The sequence below is a fragment of the Armigeres subalbatus genome, chromosome 3 (genome assembly GCF_024139115.2).
Source record: "Armigeres subalbatus isolate Guangzhou_Male chromosome 3, GZ_Asu_2, whole genome shotgun sequence".
Lineage (NCBI taxonomy): Eukaryota > Metazoa > Arthropoda > Insecta > Diptera > Culicidae > Armigeres > Armigeres subalbatus.
In genome coordinates, this window is record NC_085141.1 from 158119403 (window position 1) to 158147142 (window position 27740).

Genomic DNA, 27740 nt, shown 5'->3' on the forward strand with positions numbered 1-27740 from the left:
TGAAAACAAATTCTATCCATTATGTGCGCGTACAAGAGAAAGATGATCAAACGTCAGCAAGCTCTATTGTTTACAATCGCTGAACAGCCCCGCAAGCCCGCAATTACGGCAATTACGCAAAAGTGAGTAAAAGCTGAAATTATGGGAAGTGAGTGAAAATTTACTCACCTGCTAAATATAATGTTACTCACTTTTTGACTTTACCATTAAAATTAAAAAGTGAGTCATTTTGACTCACTTTTGAGTAGATTCAAATGAGCGTGCGAAGCTGTCACTTTCAAAGAAGAACTGTCAATTGACGATGATATCAGCTGCATTAGGCTTTCAGCGATCGTGTACGTACACGCACGTTTCTCTCACACTTTTACTCGGTTTGTTTGCAACCACGAGCAGCTGTCACGGCAAAATCAAATGGGATTGTTTGCAACCACGAACCTGCGTTTGTGTTGGTGAGAAATGTCGGCGAGACCCTAATGGTTCACACTGGATTTTTTTCGGGAAGGCGCGCGGCCCACTGTAAATTCGTCGGCACCGTTCCGTGTCGCTGAGCCCATTTTGACGTAAATGTTGAGTTCTCGTCCGCGGTCCGCGGGCTCACTGATGTGCTGAACTGCTGACACCACTCCCCTTCGTACGTGTTTTGATTGCGGCCGCGGTTTGATGTTTTCGCGTTTTCTCTCGCAAATAAATTCGCTGTAAAAACGCACAAATCCCGTTCGAAACGCGACCAAACTTGTGTTGATTGGTGCTTCGGTAGTTTCGGCGCGACGGTATACAATCGGTTTCATGCAAAATGTGTTATCTGGTGCGCTGTTGTGATTTTTCCATATCCGGACCAGTGATCATCTCGCAAGCTTGAGGCGAGACAAACGAAGAAAAAATCGTACTGCTGGCAAGCAGTACAGCATCATCATCGTCAGTGGATGCAGTCGCCGCCACCGTCGTCATCATTATCATCATCGCATGATTTAGCAGCCACGCACGGGAAGTGAGGATAAAAAGCTGCAGAGCAAAATAGAGCACCATCCGACAAACGAAAATTTCACCGTCTTGAGGTTTTGGCTTCGATCATGTGAAGAAAGGATGATGTAGAGGAGTTTTAGTGGAGATAGTGAATAACAGAATCTGCAAGTGAAGCTACTTGTGATTGGGTTCGGAACTTGGTTCCATTGCTGAGTGGATTACATGTAAAGGTGGTCGGCACTTTTCTGGATCAGAAGTGAGTTGTAACTTTTAATATTTCGTAATTATAGCTACATTGTTCTAAACTTTTTGAATTGATTCGAGATTTCATTGTCCTGAAAAAGGTCTATACATACAGGAATAGGTATTACTAATCTGCCGTTGGAAGCATAATTGTTCCAAATTAAGATATTGGCTTTATATCAACATAAAAGTATAAGTATATGTCGCAAAATGTTAGGGGCAGTAGGGGCAATATGAACATGCGGGGCAATATGAGCCACCCTCATTTTGAGCTTATTGACAAGTTTTATCATGTGAAAGTTATACAATCTTTAAAAGAATGATTTACATATGCCTCAACGTAAAAACCGCATTAAAATTCAATTCGAACATGAAAATACACTTGAAAATGTAAATTTCCTCTGCATAGGCAAAATTATTATAAGATTTGAAGTTTATAATGTCGTTTTCGTTTTTGTGGTGTAGCTACACCGGAAAGTGCACCTTTTTGCACCACATAAAAGAACATTTTCAGTGCAATTCCAATAAGATTGCGAAAGTATGTGTGACATCGATCATCTTTCATGCTTCTGTCATATTTGTTTTTGTTCGGACCTGTTCTGACCGATCTGACTGCCTGCTTCGAAATATGTTATTCTAATCATTTTTGTTGGGCCTAAATTGAAATTTTATAACTATAGTGTCATTCTTGTAGACATTTTACGTTTACTTTCTGTTTAATTGGTTCGATTATCTAAAACTGAGCACAGTACGCACTGTTTATCCGAGATATGGGACACAACATAAATCTTGAGAACAATGCATATTATTTCAAAACGAATCAACGTTGAATCAACGTGTTGACCCGATTTTGTTACATGTCATATTCAGAGTCTATTATATATATAGAGATGCGCAAAGAGTGAAGCTAAATCTACCTATTGAACTGTAAAACCCAAGGTAAAACCGTCTACCTGTCGAGCAAAGTAAATAAATGCTTTTTGGTAAGGCGGAAGTACTGTCATCGCCTAATGATTATTATGGCGAATTAAAACGCACGAGTTGAAATGTATTAGATTTGTTCTAGAAATAGCTTCAAAACACTTGAATACACTCCCAAATGGAGTAGCAACAAGAAATTCACGTGTTTGCACTCTGTGGGTGACTTGATGACTCTCGTGAAAAAACTTGAAGAAATAAAAAAAATGAAATTTGCCAACATAATAACAAGAAGATCTTCTTTGTGGAACTTTATAATCAGAAACTGTGGCCATATTGATAAAAAAATCCACTATTTTATCACGTTTTCGACCCAAACTCAACGGGCACGAGTCGGGATTATTTCTAATGGAAATATGTATAAATATCCAATAAATCACAATACTAAACTACAAGAAAATTAATTATTGGGTTTTTATTGGGAATTCTTGGGCCAAGTCAGATTCTCGAGAAGTATATTGGAATCTGATGGAAACGTTTTCACTGATCCTCAATTTGCTATTATATTACAACTATTATGGCGGGGAACTTCGTTTCGTAAGAGACAGATATGATTCTTAGCATTCACAGATTAAATAGAAAGTAGAATGTGTTATAAATGAATCAAATGCAAAAAAAAAATGGTTTACACAGTTTACCAGTTTTATAAAATATTGCTTTAAAAAGATATTTATTATAAAAAATATAAAAGAATAGCTCGCATCTAAGAGCATCGAGGCTGTAATTTTAAATATGTTCTAGATTCATAATTTCTACCATGATATTTATTACGATAAATGTCGTAATCTGAATATGCTATGAAACTTCGCCACATCACAATTCACAATTTATGTTCAATTACGCGTTGCTCAACCACGTTTTTAAAATTCCACAAAAGAAGCATGTTCATTAGAATAATTTTTTGACTAATGATATATTCAAACCGATAGTTTAGGTCGAAGTCATGGTAATGGAAGTATAAAATTAAGTAGTAGGAATACATATGAATCAGTTCTGATGATATCATACAACTGATTAAATGTAAGCAATTTCATTTGCCTTGGTATATCGCCTAACTTTTATAAACTAATCGATTAGTAAGTCTGTTACACTCTTTTTAATTATCCTTTTCTTATGACATACATAAAATAAATGTTTATTCCTTTGCATAAGATAAATAGAAATAAAATAACTCGCAACAGAAATAAAATAACAATCATTCCCACTTTAATTGCATTTTTTCCAAACCAACTCCAACGAGCACCCGGCCCATCAAAATCGAAAACAAAACAAAACAGAATTTGACAGCAACAAGCACGTGACATGCGACTGTATTGGTAGCACCACCGTTCGAACAAGCTACACTCCCGATTTTATGCGTGCTACACTACCCGTACGGTGCACGAAAAAGTGGGGTTTGAGTGTAGAGCGAAAACCAAAAACGAACAATTTCAGTGCAGAAAGTGTACACCTGGTGTAGCTACACCGCAAAAACGAAAACGACATAAGGTTCTTACACAAAACTGATTAAAATACAGGTCAAACATGCATCACAATCAAAAGATCTATGATAATTGAATATTGTGCACACATGTTTGTACTGATACAAATCTGAATTTATCATAAAACTTTTTTTCCAAAACCATGTCTCTATGGGACAATATGGGCATACCTGCACAGAGCAAGGTATCAGGTCTTAATATGCGAACAAGTTCAAATTTCAGTTGCCAAATACAAGAATATTATCATCTATGTTAGATTCATGACGGAAAAATGACACCGCATTACTGCGATCGGAACACAAAAAATCTCGGGAACTTTTTCAAATCGGCGTATGTAACATTTTGATCAAGCTGAGAAAATGAGCTTGAAAGTTTTCAGATTTCATTTTTATTCCTATTTAGAAACTAATCATTTTTATTGCAATTGAATACACCTCAACGATGCATTATGAAAAGGTTCATCGTCACTGACCATGAAATCTGCACTGCGTGTGAACATTTCAGTTATTTTGATAAAAATATATGTTACAACGTTCTGCAACAGATAAATCACATACGTCGTTTTGATACGTCAGTATGACCGAGGTCATGCTACTTTCGTCGAAATGTTACGCTGCTCCGTACGCTGCATTGTTGATACGTCGAAATGTTGCGTCAAGTTGAAACGTTTCACGCACATGCGACAAAAAAATTGCAACACTTACAACACGACGTAACAACATTTGCTGCAGAAAAACAACGTAAAATGTTTTTCTTAACGAAAATCAGAATATTTAAGCGACATGCTTAATTTTAAAATCAGTGATGAAAAAGTACAAGCAGATGCACGTTTTAAACTATTTAGTTGTTCGAAAAAACTTTTTAAAGTACATTTTCTGCTAAGCGGTGTATGTGCAATATTTTCAACAATGATGTTACACCGTTTTGCAAAATATTGATTTACATTTTTAAAAACACATTTTCATGTAGCTTTGAAGATATACACATTTTTAGATGAATTTGATGCCATATGCTGTTGAAAACGGGTTTGTTTACAATTTGCGACATACGTCGTTTTGAAAAAGTACCCGAGAAATGACCATTGATCAAATGAAATGTGACCGTTCAAACGGTGCAGAGTGGCAAATCGGTTGTGTCCGCTGTGGTGCGGTTTAAAAATTTTATTTGGTATGGAATACTCTAAATTGTTGCAGGAATATCATATTCTTCCATTCTTCTTCCCCAAATGGTGGCTCATATTGCCCCGTATAGTCGGGAACACACATCAAAATCAATACATTTTCAAAACTGCATTCCAACAATTTCCAAACGCATTTTTCATCATTCATCGACATAATATGAGAGGTTACACTCCCTAGTATAAGTCAACTACATTTGAATGGTGATTTTTCAAGCTTTTCAGCGCTTTTTGGAACGATTTCCTAGGTGGCCCATATTGCCCCGATCACCCCTATTCAGAACTCTCTTTGGAACGTGCCTATTGATGACATACATCATGACATGTGAGAAGGTTAGAGCAGCTTCATCCACACCATGCGTATTGAGAACGTTTCCCCAAGTGATACTCGATAATACATCTGTAATACTTAAGTTGTCGGCTTTCTTAAAATCATATGACACGGGCGCAGTACATTCGATGAAGTCGTGTACGTGACTGTATTCGATGCTGATAAGTAGTGGAGGGTGATGAGCAGCATTTTTGACCAGTGCGCAAGGTGCTGGCAAGATGAGCGGTGCATTGTCCTGTCTGCCCACAAAGCATAGGTCCAAAGTGCGACCGTTTTCATTCACAATGCTGTTAATTTGGCTTAGAGTGGCTGAGCTGTAGTTATCCAAAAGGCTGACAGCGCCAGCATGCAGGGTCGAATGTTCTGGATCAGGGTAAAGGAAACCGCTGTGGGACTGCTTCAAAGAGACACCAGTCAGATTGAAATCGCCCAGTACAAGCACTTTGTCAGTCGGAGTGGCCGTTTCTAAGACGGCGAAGACTGACTGGCAGTGAGTATCGATAAGTTGTATGTCACGGACCAGATCAGGAGGGATATACAACGAGCACAGGAACAGTCTTCGGTCACCCATCTCGATTGACCCAACCTTGTTTGAGACTCCTCCAAGAATCGTTTTCAACTGGTTTTGCTTTGATTCCGGAACGCACGGCAATCAAGACACCGCCACCAGTTGACTTCCTGCTGTTGTGTTGATTCCGATCGCAACGAAATACTTCGTAATCGTGACCAAACATTTGGCTGGGAAGTGTTCTGGAGTCGAGCCATGTCTCTGTTATTACTATAACGTCAAATCAGGAACTGGAAATAGCGAGGCGGTGGTCGTCGATGCTGTTGTACAGACCACCTACGTTTTGATAGTAGATGGTAATGTCTGTTGCTTTCTCTTCGCGATGCAGTTGTACACTGGAATTTGAGACACTCTTATGCGAAGCAATATAGTTGGTCGCTGATCATACTTGCCAAACATTGGAGGTCGGAAGGCCCCGTCTCCCGACTCAAACGCTGGGCCGGGACGACTGCTGGTCGCTGGCGGGAGTGGCTCGACTGCGATGAGTGGGATAGGGGCTTCCTCAATGGTTGTGTCGAATGTGCGTCCCGGCGCAGAACATGACGGATAAACAGTTGATGTCGAAGAATGGTAAGTGGTGCTTGCAGGTGCTGCGTGCGCATAGATTTACTGCAAATCGGAGGGATTTTAGATGAAGGCGAAGCTGATGGTTGATAATACTTGCCAAAAGTTGGATTCCGGAAGACCCCGTCTCCCAGCACATACGCAGGGCCGGAACGACTGCTGGTCGCTGGTAGGGATGGCTCGACTGCGATGAGTGGAATAGGGGCTTCCTCACGGCCGATGTTAAGTGTGGAGAACTGAATGAAAAATCAGCCGGAGCTGGACGTTTCGTTTGGCTTGGTGCGAGTCGATAGCTTGGATTAGATCTCGGTGACAAACTAGCAGAGCTTGAGAATGAATCGTTGATGCTAAGGACGAAAAACGGATCAGAGAGCGGATCGTTCCGTGGTGTTGTGTACTTGCCTGTAGATGGAGTTCGGAAGACCTTATCTCCCAACTCAGACGCAGGACGCAGGAGGGGCTCGACTGCGTTGAGATGGATTGAGGCTTGCAGGCCTGGTAGCGAGTCACTTTTTAGTGACTTGGTCACTATTTTGAGTCTAGTCACCAGTGTTGGTAAAAACTCAAAATCTCAAAACTCATGGATGATTCAAATCAAGCCTGAGTTGAAACGCACCCAACTCAGCACCTAAAAACTCATGGATGAGTTGAATCATCCATTTGAATCATCGTAGGTTTTCTTTTGTTCTCCTTCGTTAAAAACAATGAATTGACGTTTGTCGCATAAAATATTAGACACTCTTTTATGTATAAGCAATAAATTGCCCCCAAATCGATTTCAAATCCGTTTTTAAACCAAAATGATTTTTTGGCAAATGAGTGAAATTATGCGCTCTGGCATGAAAAATTCAAGCGTGATGCATTCCTTTAACATCGCAGACGATTTCGTTCGCACGGGAGCGCTCGTTGATTGAGATTTATGAGTGATTTTACCAACACTGCTAGTCACTAAAAAGTCACTATTTGCATCAAAAAGTCACTATTTTTCGGAAAATGGTCACTAAAGTCACAATTTTTGCATTGCCTGTTGTAAAAAAGTTTAAAATAAAAATCATTTGTACCTAGGTATTATGATCAACCAAATCAAATGTGTTAACGGGCTTGGTGGTCATGGTATGGCTACCACTTCTGCCTCTTACGCGAAAGGTCGTGGGTTCAATCCCATGCCCTTTCTATTTCTATCTTCTACGTTACATCTTGACTAGTTCTGGCGGTTCGATATCTGAGCGACAAAGCTCGTTTCTGGCGTCCAATTTACATATACCACCTTTCCATCACTACCACATTAGCAATAACCCTTTAACCAAGACGAACCTATGCCATGAAAACCCCTAGATTTCAATAAAATTCCGCATGAACTCGTGGCGAGTCCAGAGGCGTTCTCGGCTTACAGTGGGCGAGTGACTGCATCATCAATTCCTTCCCATCCTCGATAGACCGTGAGGACGTGACCAGCGCCGTTATCGACCATTTAAAATACAAGAGCTCTCGGACTGCGTACATTGAGGTTGGAGAGCAAATCCCATGCTTCCATCCATTGGTTCCCTGTGCAATTACGATTGTTCTGGTCAATCACGGAACTACAAAGTGCACGGTCATCTTACCCATGATCAATCAAATCAAATGTGGATCTGGTAGCAATATATTAAATTAGGGAAATATGCACCCAAAAAGTTCCAAGTGTGTTGTGGAAATCGTGAGGTTATTCCCGATTCATGTCAACTATGATCTTTTTTTCACGAATTTTGTTAAAATGCGAAATGCGAACCTCAAGTAAAGAGTACAGAATTTAGGAGTTTTGGTACCAGAACCACGTAGTCTGCGTAGAATAATGAGCAATAAGGGCGTCGATGTTAAATGGTTGTTAAATCCGTTTATGATTGTTAAATCCGCCCTGCGACCCTTCGAGACAAGTCTCTAGTGAGGACCTAGTGTGATGGAACTAGTGTGGAGGTGAATGAATTGGTCGGAGTTTTTAAATCTAAAACAAAACCAAAAAAAATTAATTAGATTTAAAAGATTTTTTACCTCGAGATTTTTTGGCCACATATTTTTAATTAACTTTAATACTAAAGTCTGCCATTTAGAAATTAAAGTTTATTAGAATTTTTGGATTGATTTTTGGATTTTCAAAATTTTCCTCAGAATGCCACGATAAAAACTTCATTTAAATTTGTTATTAAACCATAATTCAATAATAGGTAAAATCGTATTTTAAAAATTTCTTCATTATTTTGTATTTTTTCAATCAAATGATCATACCAATTATTTATAAACTTTGTCCAAATCCAAATAGTCTAGGAATCTATAAGATACATTTACATAATTCTTTAGCTGTAACTTCGAGCTCATACTAAACAACAAATGTTGTTGTAATCATCTACATAATTGTGTGATACCCATGAGAGTGTCGCAGACGCTGGCCTCTTGCTTTCATCCTCTCCCTTCTTACGATGAAGATGGGCGTGGCCAGTAGCAGTAATCATCATGCTTTTGTTGTTTTTGCCTTTTCTTGATTTCTGATAGCATTCTACATAAGGATTTCAAAAATTAACACATTAGTTTGCAATCTACGAATTATACCGTAACAATGCTAATGCAACTTGTAGTTCTACACCCGGTTCAAAACAACATCTAAAAGTCACTATTTGGTCACTTTTTCTGCAATTGAAAAGTCACTATTTGGTCACTTTTTTGTCATCGTTGGTCACTAAAGTCACTATTTTGAACGGCATCCATCGCTACCAGCCCTGGGCTTGCTCACGGCTAGCGGCAAGATTGCGTCCCAATGTTCGGCTTGTAATTTTCAAGTGCTGCTGACTAGACAAACTGCTGAGAGGGGAAGACGGATGAGAGAACGGATCGTTCTATGATGTCGGATACTTGCCTGTGCAAGCAAGGTGGAAGCCCCCTTTCCCACCACCAATCTCAGGACCCAAACGGCTGTGATGATCGAAGGCAGCAGAGAGCGGGACTGGATTGGGGCAATCAGGGGCTTTCAACAAGTTACGGAGTATTTATGATCCATCGTAAGAAAGGATGTTGGGCGAATGTAAAGAAGCTTTCTAAAAAATCTCTAAAGAATCCCTATGAGAAATTTCTGAAAACAATTTAAATAAGTTTCCGAAGAAATTTCTAAAGAAATTCTGAAGAAATATTTAAATTATTTTACGGAGGTATTTGCGAGGGATTTACTCAAGCAATTTTCGAAAGAGTCAAAAGAATTCTGAAAGTTTTACAAAGGAATTTCCGAATGAAATCTTAGAGGAAGTTACGAAGGAATTCCTGAGGGAAACTCCGAAGCAATTCTTAGAATTTCCTCTTTGAAGGAATTGCTGAATTTGTATTCGGAGAACTTTCCGAAGGAATCCCCTGAGGAATTTTTGAAGGAAATTTTGAATGAATGAAGGAACGGCTGAAGCAGTTTCTGGATGAACATTCCAAGGAATTCCTGGTGGTATGTCCTGAAAAATTGTTCAAGTTTCACAAGAAAAATGTCTGGAAAGCAGTTCTCTAGGATTACCAGAAATTTAAAAAAAAACCCAGATTAATCCACCTAGCGGTGATGGTGCCTTTCTCGACCTTCGTAAAATGTGTGTGCTTGAAAAAAGATGAGCTAGTGGCTAGGAGTAAAAAAGACAAATTTCTTTGTCCGTTCTATGAAAATCAGATTATTTATGGCAAAGATATTGTAGATCCAGTTGAAAACCGAAAATCATATTTTGTCCCATTTCCGGATGTCGCAACTGCATCGCTAGTGGTGCCCGACTATGGCACAGTTGCGCACTACTCGCGATGCAGTTGCAACATCCGGAAATGCGAGAAAATGCGATTTCGCGGGACCTCTGTTCGGTTTTCAGCTTGATCTACAATATGCTAATAAGAATTTCGACATTTTTGTTTCCTTTTCCAATCTTTTTGACGTACATAACCCTGTTTTATTTCACCCAGTCATATATTTTAAGGATATCACAGCTCCGACTACACAAAAAGAAAACGAAAATGTCATTCCCATCACGCGAGCGGAGGGCAATATTTGTTATGATATAAATCTCATGACCGTCTTTCTGCCAAACTCCCGTCTGCAGTGGGAGAGACAGAGACATCATCTCAGTTCGTCGAGCTGAATCGATTGGTATATAACACTATGGGTCTCCAGGCCTTCTGTAAAAGTTTGGTTTTTGGAGCGAACATACAGCCTTTTCGTAAAAAAGGCTAAAATGGTGTTTCGGCCATAACTTCCGATCCCATAGTTCAATGGTGCTCAGCATTTGTGTGTTTTTGCCTTAATTTGCTTATCACACAATAAAAATGAGCTTTCATCTTACAAGTTAGTACTTGGACGAAAGCTTTCAAATATATCTATCAGCAGAGGATATTAAAACGAATATTGGTGGTAAAATCATTCCGTACGACTTGATCAAAGTAAAATTACCCTGCGGCCCGCGGTCCGCACTTTTGTTTTGCTTTGATCGTTTCGTACGGAGTGAATTTAACACCAACATCCGTTTTATTACCCTTAGCAGATAGATATATTTGAAAGCTTTCGACCAAGTGCTAATTTGTATGGGTTAAGCTCATTTTTATGGTGTGAGAAGTAAATTAAGGGAAAAAACGCCCAAAGTGCTGAGCACCACTGCCATAGTCCGATCTAGCCAATTTTCAATAGGAAACAATGGGACAGGATTCTGCGTCGAATGCAACTTGTTGCGTGTGAATCGATTAAGGTTAGGTGGCCGAAAAATAGGTGACATTTTTTGTGATTGTTATGAAAAAAGGTATTTTGGTCATAACTTCAGATCCCATAGTCCGACCTGGCCAATTTCAAATAGGAAATAATGGGACGGGGTTCTGCGTCGAATGCAACTTGTTGCGAGCAAATCGGTTGAGAATAAGTGCCTGAAAAATGAGTGACATTTCTTACGCAATATTTCTGTATGAATTTGTATTTTGGCCATAACTCTCGATCCCATAGTCCGATCTGGCCAATTTCAAATAGGAAATAATGGGACAGGATTCTGCGTCGAATGCAACTTGTTGCGAGCAAATCGGTTGAGGATAAGTGCCCGAAAAATGAGTGACATTTTTACGCGATTTTTGCGTATGAATTTGTATTTTGGCCTTAACTCTTGATTCCATAGTCCGATCTGGCCAATTTCAAATAGGAAACAATGGGACAGGATTCTGCGTCGAATGCGACTTGTTGCGAGCAAATCGGTTGAGGATAAGTGCCCGAAAAATGAGTGACATTTTTTACGCGATTTTTTCGTATGATTTTGTATTTTGGCCATAACTTTCGATCCCATAGTCCGATGTGGCCAATTTTAAATAGGAAACAATGGGACAGGATTCTGCGTCGAATGCAACTTGTTGCGAGCAAATCGGTTGAGGATAAGTGCCGGAAAAATGAGTGACATTTTTTCGGCGATTTTTTCGTATGATTTTGTATTTTGGCCATAACTTTCGATCCCATAGTCCGATCTGGCCAATTTCAAATAGGAAACAATGGGACAGGATTCTGCGTCGAATGCAACTTGTTGCGAGCAAATCGGTTGAGGATAAGTGCCCGAAAAATGAGTGACATTGTTGACGCGAGTTTTTCGTATGATTTTGTATTTTGGCCATAACTTTCGATCCCATAGTCCGATGTGGCCAATTTCAAATAGGAATCAATGGGACAGGATTCTGCGTCGAATGCAACTTGTTGCAAGCAAATCAGTTGAGGGTAAGTGTCCGAAAATGAGTGACATTTTTTGCGCGATTTTTTCAAATGAATTTGTATTTTGGCCATAACTCTCGATCCCATAGTTCGATCTGGCCAATTTCAAATAGGAAACAATGGGACAGGATTCTGCGTCGAATGCAACTTGTTGCGAGCAAATCGGTTGAGGATAAGTGCTCGAAAAATGAGTGACATTTTGTTGAGTAGTTTTGCGCACACACACACACACATACACACACACATACACACACACATACACACACACACACACACACACACAGACATCACCTCGATTCGTCGAACTGAGTCGATTGGTATATAACACTATGGGTCTCCGGGCCTTCTATAAAAAGTTTGTTTTTGGAGCGATCATATAGCCTTTACCGTATACTTAGTATACGAGAAAGGCAAAAATGGTATAATTTTCGATCCCATAGTCCGATATGGCCAATTTTCAACAGGAAACAACGGGACAGGATTCTACGTCGAATGCAACTTGTTGTGAGCAAATCTATTGAGGATAAGTGCCCGGAAAATGAGTGACATTTTTTACGCGATTTTTTCGTATGAATTTGTATTTTGGCCATAACTTCTGATCCCATAGTTCGATCTGGCCAATTTCAAATAGGAAATAATGGGACAGGATTCTGCATCGAATGCAACTTGTTGTGAGTAAATCGGTTGAGAATAAGTTCCCGAAAAATGAGTGACATTTTTTACGCGATTTTTTTGTATGAATTTGTATTTTGGCCATAACTTCTGATCCCATAGTCCGATCTGACCAATTTCAAATAGGAAACAATGGGACAGGATTATGCGTCGAATGCAACTTGTTGCGAGCAAATCGGTTGAGGATAAGTGCCCGAAAAATGAGTGACATTTTTTACGCGATTTTTTCGTATGAATTTGTATTTTGGCCATAACTTCTGATCCCATAGTTCGATCTGGCCAATTTCAAATAGGAAACAATAAGATAGGATTTTGCATCGAAGGCAACTTGTTGCGAGCAAATCGGTTGAGAATAATTTCCCGTGAAATTTTTTACGCGATTTTTTTGTATGAATTTGTATTTTGACCATAGCTTCTGATCCCATAGTCCGATCTGACCAATTTCAAATAGGAAACAACGGGACAGGATTCTACGTCGAATGCAACTTGTTGTGAGCAAATCGATTGAGGATAAGTGCCCGGAAAATGAGTGACATTTTTTACGTGATTTTTTCGTATGAATTTGTATTTTGGCCATAACTTCTGATCCCATAGTTCGATCTGGCCAATTTCAAATAGGAAACAATGGGACAGGATTCTGCATCGAATGCAACTTGTTGCGAGCAAATCTGTTGAGAATAAGTTCCCGAAAAATGAGTGACATTTTTTGAGTAGTTTTGCGCACACGCACACACACATACACACACACACATACACACACACACACACACACACACACAGACATCACCTCGATTCGTCGAACTGAGTCGATTGGTATATAACACTATGGGTCTCCGGGCCTTCTATAAAAAGTTTGTTTTTGGAGCGATCATATAGCCTTTACCGTATACTTAGTATACGAGAAAGGCAAAAACATTCCGAATAATGAGTAGATAATTTTCCAATGAATTACTCAGCAATTTCAAGACGATAAAATATAATTAAAATAAGTAATCTTAAATTATAAATCAAATAGTGAGATTGTTTTTTCATTCAATATTTTGTAATAGATATTTGGAACACCCTAAAAAGTGAAAACGTTTTAAATAATTAATCGCTCAACTGATTAACCTCGCCAATGCAGTTCTTACTGCTGACGCTCAATTATCAATGAACCAATTGCGCAAAACACTACTGGTGCCCCATCGTAACCAGGCTCCGACAGTGTCGGCTTCTGGTGACAACGAGGTTGTTTGAGATGTTTTGACGTAGGACTTACGTCTTTCTTTACTATACTGGGTGTCATTTAGATTTTTGGAAATCGAGAGTGTTACGCTGGAAGGGAACATTTTGAACGTTTCTAGCGCCTTTATCTTTCGATGGATTTTTAAGAATTATATATCAATCGACTTGGACACTCTCCACCATTTTGCCTATTTTATTGAAACTTAAGATTATTAACGATTAGCTACTGAGAATTTCAATTCTTGTCAAAGCCAGTCAAAATTTCATATGTAACCAATCCCGTGCATTCCTAACACGGACATCAGAATGCGGTATGTCACGGTATGTTCGGGTCTACCGGAAGATTTTCATTGTGTATAAAAGAAGCAGTGCCTGCCGTGTGCGAGTCATTACAATTTGTGACAGCAGCGCGTACTGACGTGCTTTTTTTCGTTTCGTTCGTTCGTTCGTTCGTTCGCTGTGTTTACCTACATAGCGACAGCATACAGTCACCAGCGGTAGAACTGCCGGTGGGTGGGTCTGCGAATATGCATAAAAGAAGTGGGCGCATTTTTTGTCATTCTGTGCTTGATGATGGTCGGATGCAGTGGTGTCGGTTGCGATGGATGCAATCGCCCATCGCATCGCTCGGGGTTCACGGCTACAGGCCGATGATGGCTGTGGCAGCCAGGGCAGCGGTGGTGGATGAGGAAGAATAAATGAATGATGAAGGCAAATCTGCATACAGATATCTGAAATTATCACTCAGGGAGTAGGGTTGGCACGGAAGGCAGAAGGCCAGCCCGCCGGACCCACTAAACCCACCCAAGCAACAGAAGGTTACTTCAGTTACAGCATTACTTCTGGGGGTTTGAGATGTAAAAATCTATATATGACACGTTTGTTTTTACCTGTAAATTTATGTAAAATACCTACCTGAAAAAAAAAACTGGAGAAATCAGGGAATTTTGATTTAACAGATGATTAGACATTATTGCATAAAGTACAAATCGCCTAAATTAAAACCCATGTCAATTCCAAAATCCGCCTGAAAACCACGTAAAAAGTGACTCCAGTGTCCATTAAATTGCCGTGATCAAGAATGCCAAAACCACGAAACCGGATTAAACAAACTAATAAATTTGCATTTCGATCTTGAACGAACATCGGGTAATTTTTTCACGCCCGGTTCGCACGTGCAGCACTTTTTCGGTTTTTGTCCAATTGACCTTTGCCGTCAAAAATTGCATTTCGTTTTATCTGCCCCCAATCGCATTTCAGTCCCATATCGTTTTTCGTGTTGAAATAAAAGCCATTGAACTTCCAAGCCTCATCTAATCATTCGATTAGTTACCGTGAAACGGTTTAATTTGATCGCAACATTGTTTAGTTTTGTGGAATCAGGACATGTAAATTCTTAACGGGACTGTTTTGCGGGTACTTTTAATATAGGACGCACATGATTTGGTGTTTTTTTCACTTATTGACACAAAAACTCTCAACTTTTATTATGATTTATGGAAGTACATTAGAATGGATTGGATTAACTCAAAGGTAACTCAAAAGTAATGAAAAGTCAAATGGGACTGTTATGCGAGTGAGGGCAGTTATTGTTTCAGTCGATTCTTTGGCTTATTGCAGGACAACTTTCCCGATGAACCCATATATTTTTTAAATCAAAAATCGAAAAAGTGCTGCACGTTTGAACCGGTCTGAAAAATTCACCCGATGTTCGTTCAAAGTCGGACAAATGTGAGGCCAATCTTGAAAAACAGTTGCATACGTTTGTGTTCCATTACTCTTTTCCATATGAATGAGAATATGTACATTATGCGTAAGATTTCGATTTAAAAAATGTATTGGAGGTTATCACTTCCTTCGATGGGACTTGAACCCACCACTCTCAGTACGCTAGACTGGTGCTTTTAACCAACTAAGCTACGAAGGACTTCCGTCGGCCTTCGAAACTTAGCGGTTACTGAATGAGCCCGAGATTCCCAAAACGGACGCACATTTTCGTTGATTGAAATCAGGTCTAATTTAAAGCTAAACTATTCTGATTCTTTTGCAGCTTGGGTGCATTCAAGATTTGTATATTACTCAATTTGAAAAAAAAACAGGAACACCGTCTTCGACACGAGGTCGTACAGACCAGGGGTGACATTGCGCATCTCGAATCGAATCTCTCGATTCGTACGTTTTTGCATTCGTTTCGAAAAAATTGCGGCATTATGTATTTCGTTCGACTTCATTCAGTCGCAGTACAAGATTTCGAATGGTGCTGTACTAGCTCAATCGAGTATGTTCTGTCAAACGAAATGTAAACAGAGAGAATAAGAGATAACTATCTCCGTGTTTATCATGCCGCCCGCTGGAGAGACAACCTTCAGCGCATTGCGAATGTGAGTAAACAAAGAGAATAATAGTAATTTCATCTACGTGTAGCATGTTGCCTGTTGGAAAGGCATCATTCAGGGCATGAATTGGCAGTTAATTTATAAACAAACAAATCGTGCTCAATGACTATAAAAGCCATATTATTTATTGAGCAGTTGAAACCGATTAAAACATTATGCCGATACGACATGTTTTATAAATTGAGATAAAGTTACGACACAAATTATAAGTTTTATTATTAATTGCATATTATTCGGCAACTCGACCGTACGAAAACCATTTTTTTTGTTAAATGTCTTGGCTATGCATATGCACAGCACATGTTTCGAAATGGACAAATTGATATAAAATTTGCGAAAAAGAATCCACGTGTCTTGGAGAGACTCGAACCCTCAACCTCCTACTCTCTAGATAGGCGTGATAACCCCTACACAATAAGACCACTTAAAGGTCACGTTTGCGGAAAAGCCATCAAAATCCGAGTACCAACCTCAACCACGGTTAGCTCTTTTTTGCAAATTGAATATCTTGTTTGAATTGTCCAATCTTCACATGTGCTTTACTGTTGTATATCCACAGTCAAGCGAGTGCACATTGTTTATAAATCGAGAGGATCACACTCTATGCCCCCAACAACGGACTGGACGAATTTGTGCAAAAGGCTTGCTTTGATTACTTGATTACTTTGATTGCTCTAGTTGTAATCAAGTGTCGGTCTTCCACCGTCATTTGTCGTCTGAGTACACGCGACCGCATGCTTAGAGCAATCAAACTCATCAAATGCTTTAGCATTTTTTATATTTATTCGAGTTTATAACACAGATCCAATTTTGAGCTAAATAATTTAAAGCTAAAGAAGGATTCGATAATAAATTACTTCGATGTTTCCATGTGTTTCAGTTAAATGCACTTGGGTCATCTCTTGCGCGTTTTTTTTTATTTAACTCAACTATTTTTACGTAGATTTTCCCCATAGATTTTTCACGCGTTTTATCGAAATTGTCAAGAAATACGTGAAAACTGCAAAAAATCGATTTAGGTTGAAGTCGTTTTTACGAGGATTTCGGGATAATTGTTTATTGTATAAGAGATTGTTTATTGTCTGGAAACTATAAAAAAAGATATACTAATGACATTCTTTCCTTCAAGATACAATAATGAAACATTTATTTTTTTCCCGTAGAGAAATAATAACAAATATAATGAAAAACTTTCAGCAAGAAATGACTCTCGAACAACATTCGAAAGCTATAAAGGTGACGAGTGATTTTCATTCGACTTGAGTCGTTTTTCAGTGTGCTATCGAGTCTCCATAATGCCAAAACATCTCGTTATTCTTGTACCTCCTCGAGCATACTCGAATGATGAGTCGTTTTCGAGATCGAATCGAAAGCCATAATGCCAAACATGTTCGACTCGATAGAATTACGTTCGAATCGAGATGCACAATGCCACCCCAGGTTTGTACATTTTCGGCAGCACTGGATGAAGGTGATGTTTTTTTATATCATGTTTTTATTTTCTTCCTGCTTTGAAGTCAACCTCACATTCCCGGAGAGGGGCCACTCAACCACACATTCCCCAAATGGGCCACTCACAGTCATACGGTAAGGCGCGAACTGAGCAGCCTGTCAGAGCGACTTGTGAGTGGCTGAATGCGAAATTGAACGGTTGGTGTTGGAAATGATTTTTTGGCTGCACCCAGTCGCACTCACCACGGGGGCGATGAAGGCGATTTCAGATTATACTGAGATCCATCAATTTTCACTGCATTGACTGTGAAATATTTCTACCCTGGTACAAACTGAATACTTAACACCTAGACAACGGACAAAACACATAACACCCAGTGGACCGTTGGAGAATTTTTCGAACACGAAAAGTTGCCTCCTTACCGGGGCGGGAATCGAACCCACGCTCCATAGCTCATGCGTCTAGACGATTGACGTCGCTAACCGCACGGCCACGAGGCCCACTTAAAGGCAATCTTTCTCTACCACATTTGGCAGTACCACCCTATGCCGACAAATTTTCTATTTTTACTTCTGTCATTATATTGCCTTTGAACCTAATAAAATTTTTAGTTTGGGTAGACTAGTAGGCATATAAAAGCATTCGTGGATATCAAATTTGACAATAAAATAAATAATTTTAGATATAAAACCCTAAATTAAGTGATCACGAAATTATAAGAAAAGCTGAATTTTAACTTTATTTATCTTTATTAATCTTTCCTCTTAATAATAATGTGAATATAATGATTACTGATAATTGAATCGTTGTTGTCGCTTGCCCCATATTGCGGCCTTGCCCCAATTCTGCTACATCAATAATTTTGAAATTATTGAAGAAACTGCACATTTCTCACTGCAATCTTTAATAACATTACTCATAACAGGTTGGGACTATTGAGCTACATGTAATATCTTACCTTTTGAAATAATTCCACGATTCATGTAGTTCAATATGTAGGGCCGAGGGCAGCAGACGATCGCAGAACCTTGATACAGATTCTTTTCTGTTCTGAGCGGTGTCCTAACCCAAATCCCAAAAATACGGGCAGAACTGTTAGCTAATGAAAAGTCAATCTTGTAAGAAAGAACGCGAACAGCAAATAGCGAATTTATTTCAGAATCATAAAGCGTTTTATACTGCCAATGATATAGTGCAACATTTTTAAAAGCTTTTAGAACATTTATATGACCATTATATCACAAGATGGAATTGTGATGCAACGTGTGAACTGTATAAAGGATCTTGGTGTTATTCTAGATACGCAGCTAACATTCAAGCATCATGTCTCTTACGTGATCGAGAAGGCTTCTAGAACATTAGGATTCATCTTTCGCGTCGCCAAGGGTTTCACCGATGTTTATTGCTTGAAATCACTGTACTGTTCGCTGGTTCGATCTACGCTGGAGTATTGTTCCGCTGTATGGCATCCTAATTACCAGAACGGATCAGTAAGAATTGAATCTGTTCAACGCCGCTTCATTCGTTTTGCTCTTCGGTTGCTTCCATGGCGAAACCCATTCCGGTTACCAAGTTATAGCAGCCGTTGTCAATTGATTAATCTTGAAAGCCTACAATTGCGGAGGGACATTGCACGGGCCATGGTCGTTGCTGATACGCTCCAAGGCAGAATCGACTGCCCTGAAATTCTGGAATCAGTAAACTTGAACGTTCGACCTAGGGCACTGCGAAATAACGGAATGCTGAGGATACTTTTTCGAAGAACGAATTACGGACAACGTGGAGCGATGGTGGGTCTACAGCGGGCATTCAACGAGGTTGCCACATGTTTTGATTTTAATCTATCCAGACAGACGATTCGTCGTAATTTTACAAGGGCTTATTCTGCCATGTTTCATAATTAACGATGATTTTATTATAATTACTTTTATTAGTATTAATTAGGATAAGCATCATTAGGACCTAAGTTGTCTGTTGATGAATCAAACAATAAAGATAAAGTTTGTTTACTACCTATATAAAATTGGCTCAGAAGCCCCATTGATGAGGACGACTCCTAACGCCCCTGGAATACATGACTTATCGATAATTCCACATATTTATCGTGGTTCAGGTTGAAAAAAGTAATACAAAACAGGAATGTTTGAAAAACTTTTACTTTCCACATTTGGATGAAACATCTAACAATTTCGCGAAACAAAACGTCTCCGTGGCGCATATTGTCGATGTATCACGCGCTTCCACATGGTTCATGTACTGTCCAAATCAAACCAAAGAAAGTGAAAGCGTGGTGCTTTGTTTCCTAAGATGTGTCACCAAACAGACGTGGTGCTTCCGTAAGTTATTGAAATGACAATTTTATTAATATTACTGAGATTTTCTGTCAATATGTGCAATCTTTGTGCCATGTGTGTTCAACAATCTTTGATTTATTATTTTTCGTATGAAGTATAAATGATCATGAAAATCTATATAACCGAAGATTATTTACCCCTATTCCTCAAAATAGAAGAAGTGTTCCTACGTCAAGAAAAATCAATTCCTAGACATCAGCTGCTCATGCACAATACCACACCTCGACATTGCTTATATATTGACCACCTTCATGTTAATCCCTGCATTCCATTGCTGATAACAGCCAAGATGAAGGAAATCAAATCTAATGGTTGCATATGCTAGGCATAGTGGGTTCAACAACGACACTGCAGGTCCACCTTTCCATGTGTATTCAATACCTATAGCTAGTTCGATGAAAATAAATTCGAAGCACTGTAAAGGCAGTGCCAGTTGATGGTCAACAGCTAACTAACCACACGTATTTGTTTCGTTTCTACATTCACGCCAACAGGGATGAGCAGAGCATCGTTCTGATCGCACTGATTGAATCGTCCTCGGGTTTTATGGTACCCAGTTCGGAGAACACCATCATCGGCCGATCCAGTAGCCAGCGTGCGAGATAAGAGGAACGCAACAATACCCCGATAGGTCCTCATCAGTGCTCGCCGATTTGTTCACGGGATAGAGCGAAAAGTATCATCAGGTGTGCGTCGTAACGAGAAGAGCCCTGCTGTCGAGTCAGTTTATGATGATCTGAGTATGGGAAAAGAATAGAGTGTGACAATGTTCATCGTGGTAGAAAAACAAACCTAAACGAGCCAATCGAATGTGAATGTGCGCCGTAATGAGAGCGAAAAACAAGTCGCAAAAGCGTGATAACCATTAGATACATCTAAAGCCAGATGTATTACCACAATGCCAGATAGATCTACGAAAGTGTATGCCCGCGTGATTTGCAATAATAGTGTCTACTGCTGATTCACTGTAGGTAGCTCGAAATTGATTGAAGATCACAACAATCGTATGATATGTGCAAGTTTGTGTTTTTTGTTGCTCAATAAAATGAGTTTAACTGCGGTAGAATTGGGAGCAAAGCTATTGAATAGTTGTTCAACAAATGCTACTCGAAGAAATTAAACGAACCAGTGATACGGTGGTGCAGGAGAATAAAAAGTACTTCGGTGCCGGCGCGATTGGAGTAAGGATTTTTCGTCGTTGATTGCTTGGTGCCTACGGATGAAGGTAAATTTGAATGAATGAATTTTATAAATAAGTAAATATAAAGCAAGTGCAAGTATGTGAAATGATAAGAGGTAATCGCTGCAGCTGCGTGGAGACTAAAAAACTGCTGCCAAATTTGATGGGTCCGGTCCGCTTAATGTTAGTGCAATGAACGAATCTCTACCATTTTTAATGCGGTTACATTTATAAAAAATAGACAAATTTAAAAATATGGATCTAGAATTTCGATTCATGGCGAAATGAATGTTTAAAAAACAATCACTTCGTTAACAAACTAAGCACGTTATATTTTACAAAGTACAGTGGCGTAGCCAGAAAATCGGTCTGGAGGAGGGGAGGGGGGGGTTTGAACATTTCTTTTTCGTAAAAAAATTCCTCTGGAGGGGGGGGGTATGTTCAAAACCACCCCCGTGGCTACGCCACTGACATAGTAGTATTTTACGGGACTTCCACATAAGGTTGAACACGAGAGGCGTAAAAAGTCTTACATAAGGCTGAAACTCTAAAGGCTGAAAAATCGTGAGAAACCGATTTCAATTGAAGAACTCACATTTGACGTTAATAGGGGCACAAACTAAAATGAACTTCTTGCGACTCCTTGTCTTTCAATTTTTATATGGAATTTTCATTTTTTAGTTTGTACAGCACAAGAAATTTGGCGGTAGCATAGAAAGGAACAAAACTTTATTGTTATTGGTTCTTGCATTTGTGTTTTGATTCTTGCCAAGATTACTGCCTTATTTTTTTTATTCGCTCTTTTCCTTCTTTATTCTTTCTTCTGTCTTCCCTCTTCCTTCTCTCTTTTTTCTTCCTTTTTCCTTCTTACTTATTCAACCTTTCCTTTTGCTTCCTTTCTTCTTCGTTCTACCTTCTACCTTCTCTTCTTCTTCCATAGTTCTGCCTTTTTTTGGGTAGGATTTTCAAAGTCAAATTTGCATGAAAAATCACTGTTTTTGTATCCTTTTTCACGAAAACCCCTCCTTGCAATGTGCCCACCAATAATCAATCTCTGGTTACGGCCTGAAAGATTTTTTTTATAGCTTTATTAGAGTGATTTTTAAGGTGTTAACAAAGTTCATCACTAGCCTGAAAGATGGTTAAATTATCTTTCATAACAGCCCAATCTTTCGTAAATCCCAAATTGGCCAATTAATAAAAAAGTTATAGCAATTTTAAATTGGGGTCAATTTGACCCCAGAGCACAGACAACGTAAGTATTTTTAAGCACAGACAGAAGGTTAAGAACCTTTCCGGTCCCAAAATCCTCTGCATACAAATTTTCACACGGATCGGTCCAGTAGTTTCCGAGTCTATAAGGGTCAGACAGACAGAAACTCATTGTTGTGTATATAGAAGAAGATATTTTATGCTTTATTCATTATTCACTATTCAAGCACTCAACATGGTTGGTACAACAACTCGTATGGTTGGCAGTGGCGTCGCGTAACCTCACTTTTTACCTGTGCACTGACCCAAAAAGTGAAAATTTTGATATTTTGACAGCCCAAATGGAAAAGAAAATTATCAGAGTCGTTTATACTAATCAAAATCTAGTTATCCTAGGCATTTCCGCACACCAATTCCTTAAATTTAAACTCAGTGCACAGGTAGATTGAGGTTAGGGAAACGCGTCTGATGGTTGGGATTAATTTTATCCCATCAATTTAAGACTTTTGATACATTTCAGCCTTTCGAGATTTCAAAATTTTTATTTCAGCCTTATGTGTTTCAGCCTTTCGTAGGACACCGGCATTTCACTTTTGCTGAATAACTTCGTGTTCTTTATCGGAAGGTTTATTTCTCATAGAAATTCTAGTTGGACTCTAAATTAATCCTCTACAATTCAAATTTTTGTTTCGTTCAAAATCACTATTTTGCTTTTTAAAATCAATCTAAACATGGTTTGAGCTAGGGTTTGGGCATTAAAAACTTTTAATTCGAGATTTTATCAATTTCACGCTTTGATTTTTAAGAATTTTGTTTATCAAGTTTTTCCTCCAACATTTTTTGAATCTATTATTTTTTTTGATTTTACAACATATTTAGAGTTTGAAAATGCCTATTCAATGCTGCAATTTTTTAATTTTCAGGGTTAATATTTTATTTTCTGTGTAACGAGTTGAATATTTTTGAGTGTGACATTGAGATGAGTGACGTTTAGCGCTCGCACACTAATGTGCACTTCGGCATGTGTAAATACATGTTTGTTTTCCTTCTGTTCATAACCTCAACATTGATTGGGTCGTCACAATGATTGCAAAGGAATCAAAAAATATATGGAAATATACTCATTTTAACCCAAGCATCGCTGAGTGGTACCATCTAGGAGTGTTTGTTTTCCTTTTATCGCCACTCACACATTCGGACGTGAGAAATTCAATTCACCACTTTACCCTCTTATTGAATAAGGTTAGTTCTAGATTGCTTTGAGAATAGGTCGTATGTGCAAAAGAGAGGCTCTCTTTGTTCACGCTCTCTTTCACTTGTACATAAGCTAGTTTTGCATATTTTGCCACATTTCCACTTCAGAACGCTATAGAAAGCTAAAATCTTCTGATATCTGCCAAGAAATCTGAAGTAAACTTTATTATAGATCTGTAATAATGTACAAATATTTCACTCTTCAAGAGTATACGAGTGAAAACACAGAGGAACATAATATTACTCAATTTTTAATATCTTTTTATAAATGTGTTGAATTTTGGAAATGAATCGCCCACTTTAAGCGTGCTTACAGCGGCACACTATGAGTTAACTTTCTGATATCAGTATGGCGGTTCGATTTTTCAAAATTAAGGAAAATATTTGGTTGACGTACCACTATGGAGAATTCTCATACAAATGGGCGGCCAAAAATATGTTTTCAATGAAAACTGTTTCTATGCAACATATATTATGTGAGGGGATATTTAAGAACCTTTTTTAACCCTTTAAGATCACTCCTGACAGAATCCAAGTTTCAAAGTGCTCGCGTTTTCGGGGGCACACCACTCGAAACGGAAGCAACGCACAACTGTCATTTTTTTTTCACGCATGCTGCGACGAACAAAAATGACAGTTGTCCACCGCCTCCGTATAGACGAATCCAAGTAAAAATAAGAAGAAGACACACGACGGTGTTAACTTTGACAGATCCTACAGCTCAGCATAGGGAGATCATTTTAAAATGGTTATAATAAATTCTAGACAAAATTTAATTAAAATCTGATTGATGTTTGTTACGGAAAAAGTTCCGAACTGTATGATAGATACATTTTTGAAAAATATTCAAATAATTGAGATAAGCTTTCAGATATGTAATTCAGAACTTTTTCCGTACCGTACATCAATCAGATTTTAATTACATTTTGTCTAGAATTTATTATAACCATTTTAAAATGATCTCCCTATGCTGAGCTGTAGGATCTGTCAAAGTTAACACCGTCGTGTGTCTTCTTCTTATTTTTACTTGGATTCGTCTATCGAGTGGTGTGCCCCCGAAAACGCGAGCACTTTGAAACTTGGATTCTGTCAGGAGTGACCTTAAGGGCCATCGTTAACCTTTCAAAAAATTTCACCCATGGAAAAAAACTTTTTTTTTTGGGCAGTTTTTGTTTTTGTTTTGTTTCCAACACATCATGCATCAAATAGCAAACAATCATATTTCTAGTGATAATGTTGTCCATTTTCTAATCATTACGATGTATAGAGAAGAAAAACCACAATTTTCAAGAAAACTTTGATTGCAGCGTTCTCGTAAAAGCGCAAATATGCACACATTAAAAGGTGGTACTAAGGGTTATATTTCAATCCCCCATTTACAGATGAGAGGACATTTGGGGACATTAGGTTTGCGAGACCATTTTATAGCGAAGAATTATGATATTTATAGTTTTTCTTCTACAACTTTTTGATATTAATCTTTGCGTGCATAGCAAACCAAACCATCAAAAAGCTAAGGTTTCAAGCTTCGAAGTGGTATATAAAACCTTATATTTGGAGAAAAATTGACTTAATAACATACAAATCAAAGTAAGGATTTTTTAAATTTTCATCAGCTTTTTTCGCTTCGCCAGCCCATATCGTCCTGGGATTTCCAGGCTTAAGCAATAGCACCAACTTCTGCCGTTTCCAACGATCTGGTTTCCTTCGTCCAGGCAACGTTGGAGGGACCTCCTGAATATATCTGAAGCGGCAAGAATCGCGTGCTTTTAGTAAAGACCACGTTAGGAATACAATCCGGACCTGGTGCCTTATTTACCTTAAGTTTTCTTGCAACGGCGATCGTTAGTCACTAGCGGTACCACTCGTACGGTGTGGCGGGCCAGTCCGATGAGTCATGCTTTGGGAACAAACCTTCAACGATCCTGGCTTACATCTCCGGGGATTTCTCAGGAGGTGTACTGTTGGTCCTATATGCATCACCCCATGGAGTATTATTGGCCATCTTGCACAGCTCTCCAAAGCAGGCTCTCTTACTACATTTGATTTTGTAGTTCAGAGCTCTGCTCGCTGTTTGGAACACCCGGCGTTCTTCTAGCCTGTCCACTTCGGTTCTAGCACGTTGCAAACTTCCTTTAGCTCTAAGACAGGTTCTGCGAAGATCAGCTATCGTGCTCGTCCACCAGTGCACCGGTTTGCGGTTGCCGGTTGGCATAGTCCTCCTGGGCATTCTTCCAGCACTTTTGGGTCGAACTGCGAGGTACGCCATCATAGATCAGTTTTACTGACCCGCCTTGTGGTTCTGTTAGGGGTATACTGCCGCTAATCGCAAGTCGAGCACATCTGTATATGGGCCTCCATATAAAGATGTGCTCGACTTGCGGTTAGTGGCATTATAGCTGACCATAAAACGTATTTCCTGATGGTTACTAAATAGCAGTATTTATACCCTTTGTAACTATTAGGGAGGGTAGGGAGAGCCTTCACTCCGCTACCAATGACAACAGCCTACGGCTAGTAAAATTTGCTGCTGCCAGAGGGATGGCCATCAGTAGCACCTACTTTGCACGAAAGAACATCCGAAAGCACACCTGGGGACACCCAAATGGTAAAACTTGCAACCAGATAGACCATGTTCTGTTGGATGGGCGCCATTTCTCGGATGTTATCGATGTGCGGACATTCAGAGGTCCGAACATTGACTCTGATCACTACCTCGTTGTCAGTAAAATTCGTTGACGGTTGTCAACTGTATCGAACGAAAGATCACAGCGAACGATGCGTTACAATATCCAGCGACTGTCGGCGTAAGGAGTATCGGCTGAGTACCGCCAGATGCTCGACGAACGGATAAGGACAGTCAACGTTAGCGACAACATCAACGATCTATGGGAGTCGATCCATGGAGCAGTGAGCACAACAGCACGAGAAGTGGTAGGCACTGCACAGAGGCGACCCAGGACGGGTTGGTTCGATGTGGAGTGTCAGAGAGTGACAGACGAGAAGAACGTTGCCAGAAGCCGGATGTTGGTGTCGGGAACCCGATCGAATAGAAATCGGTACAAGGAAGCAAGAGCAACCGAGAAACGAACCCACCACAGGAAGAAAAAAAAATACGAAGTTATTAGTAAGGCGCAGGAAAAAATGGAGCAGAACGATATGCGGAGGTTTTATGAGTCTGTCAATGGCGTGCGGAGACAGCGCTATCTCCCGTCATGTGCAACAACCAACAAGGGAATTTACTGACAGATAAAACTGAAGTGGCTGCCAGGTGGAAGCAACACTTCGAGACTTTGTTGAATAGAGAAAGTGATGGTGCATCGGTGAACAGAATAAATATCAGCAACGATGGACAAGCTGTGGAGTCACCTACACTAGATGAGGTTAAAAAATCTGTTAAAGAGCTGAAAAACAATAAGGCTGCGGGGAAGAACCAGCTCCCGGCTGAACTCCTCAAACATGGCAGGGAGCAGCTTTAAGAACTTCTGCACCATATTATGTCGAAAATATGGAAAGACGAGGAAATGCCTGCTAGCTGGTTGGACGGCCTTATTTGCCCTCTCTTTAAGAAAGGGCATAGAATGGAGTGCGCCAATTACCGAGGAATAACCCTCCTTAATTCGGCGTACAAAATTATGTCCCGTATTCTGTTCAACACTGTTGGGCTGCGAAATAGTGAGTTGACATCCGGGAAGGGGCGCCTAACATAGCTCTGGTCCTCACAAGTTCCAATACTCACGCTTCCACGGGTATTCCGATGACAATTGACCGCCAGCTAAGGGTTGAGTACATAGCTGGTAGTGCAGCCTGGGCACTGTTGTCCTTCTGACATCAGCTAGAGTGAGAGGGTGCGTCCTGTGGGGTCTGCCTAGGATGTGGTGGGGTTCGACAGTGGGCTCTTTTGAACTTCTATAAAAATCTGCATGTGTCCCCAAGCAGGCCCTATCAAAGCGACCGTGTGCCGCTCAAAG

At 39.5% G+C, this 27740-nt stretch overlaps 1 protein-coding gene across 2 annotated transcripts in view; it reads left to right on the plus strand.

Annotated features, from left to right (window-relative positions):
* Positions 1 to 613: 613 nt before the first annotated feature.
* Positions 614 to 27740, plus strand: part of LOC134224724 (SH2B adapter protein 2) — an 81850-nt gene continuing 54723 nt past the window's right edge. For both annotated transcript variants that reach the window (XM_062704251.1, XM_062704250.1), the window contains exons 1-2: positions 614 to 1219; positions 20618 to 21348. The gene's annotated coding sequence lies outside the window, so the exon portion shown is untranslated. The remainder of the gene's footprint in view (positions 1220 to 20617; positions 21349 to 27740) is intronic.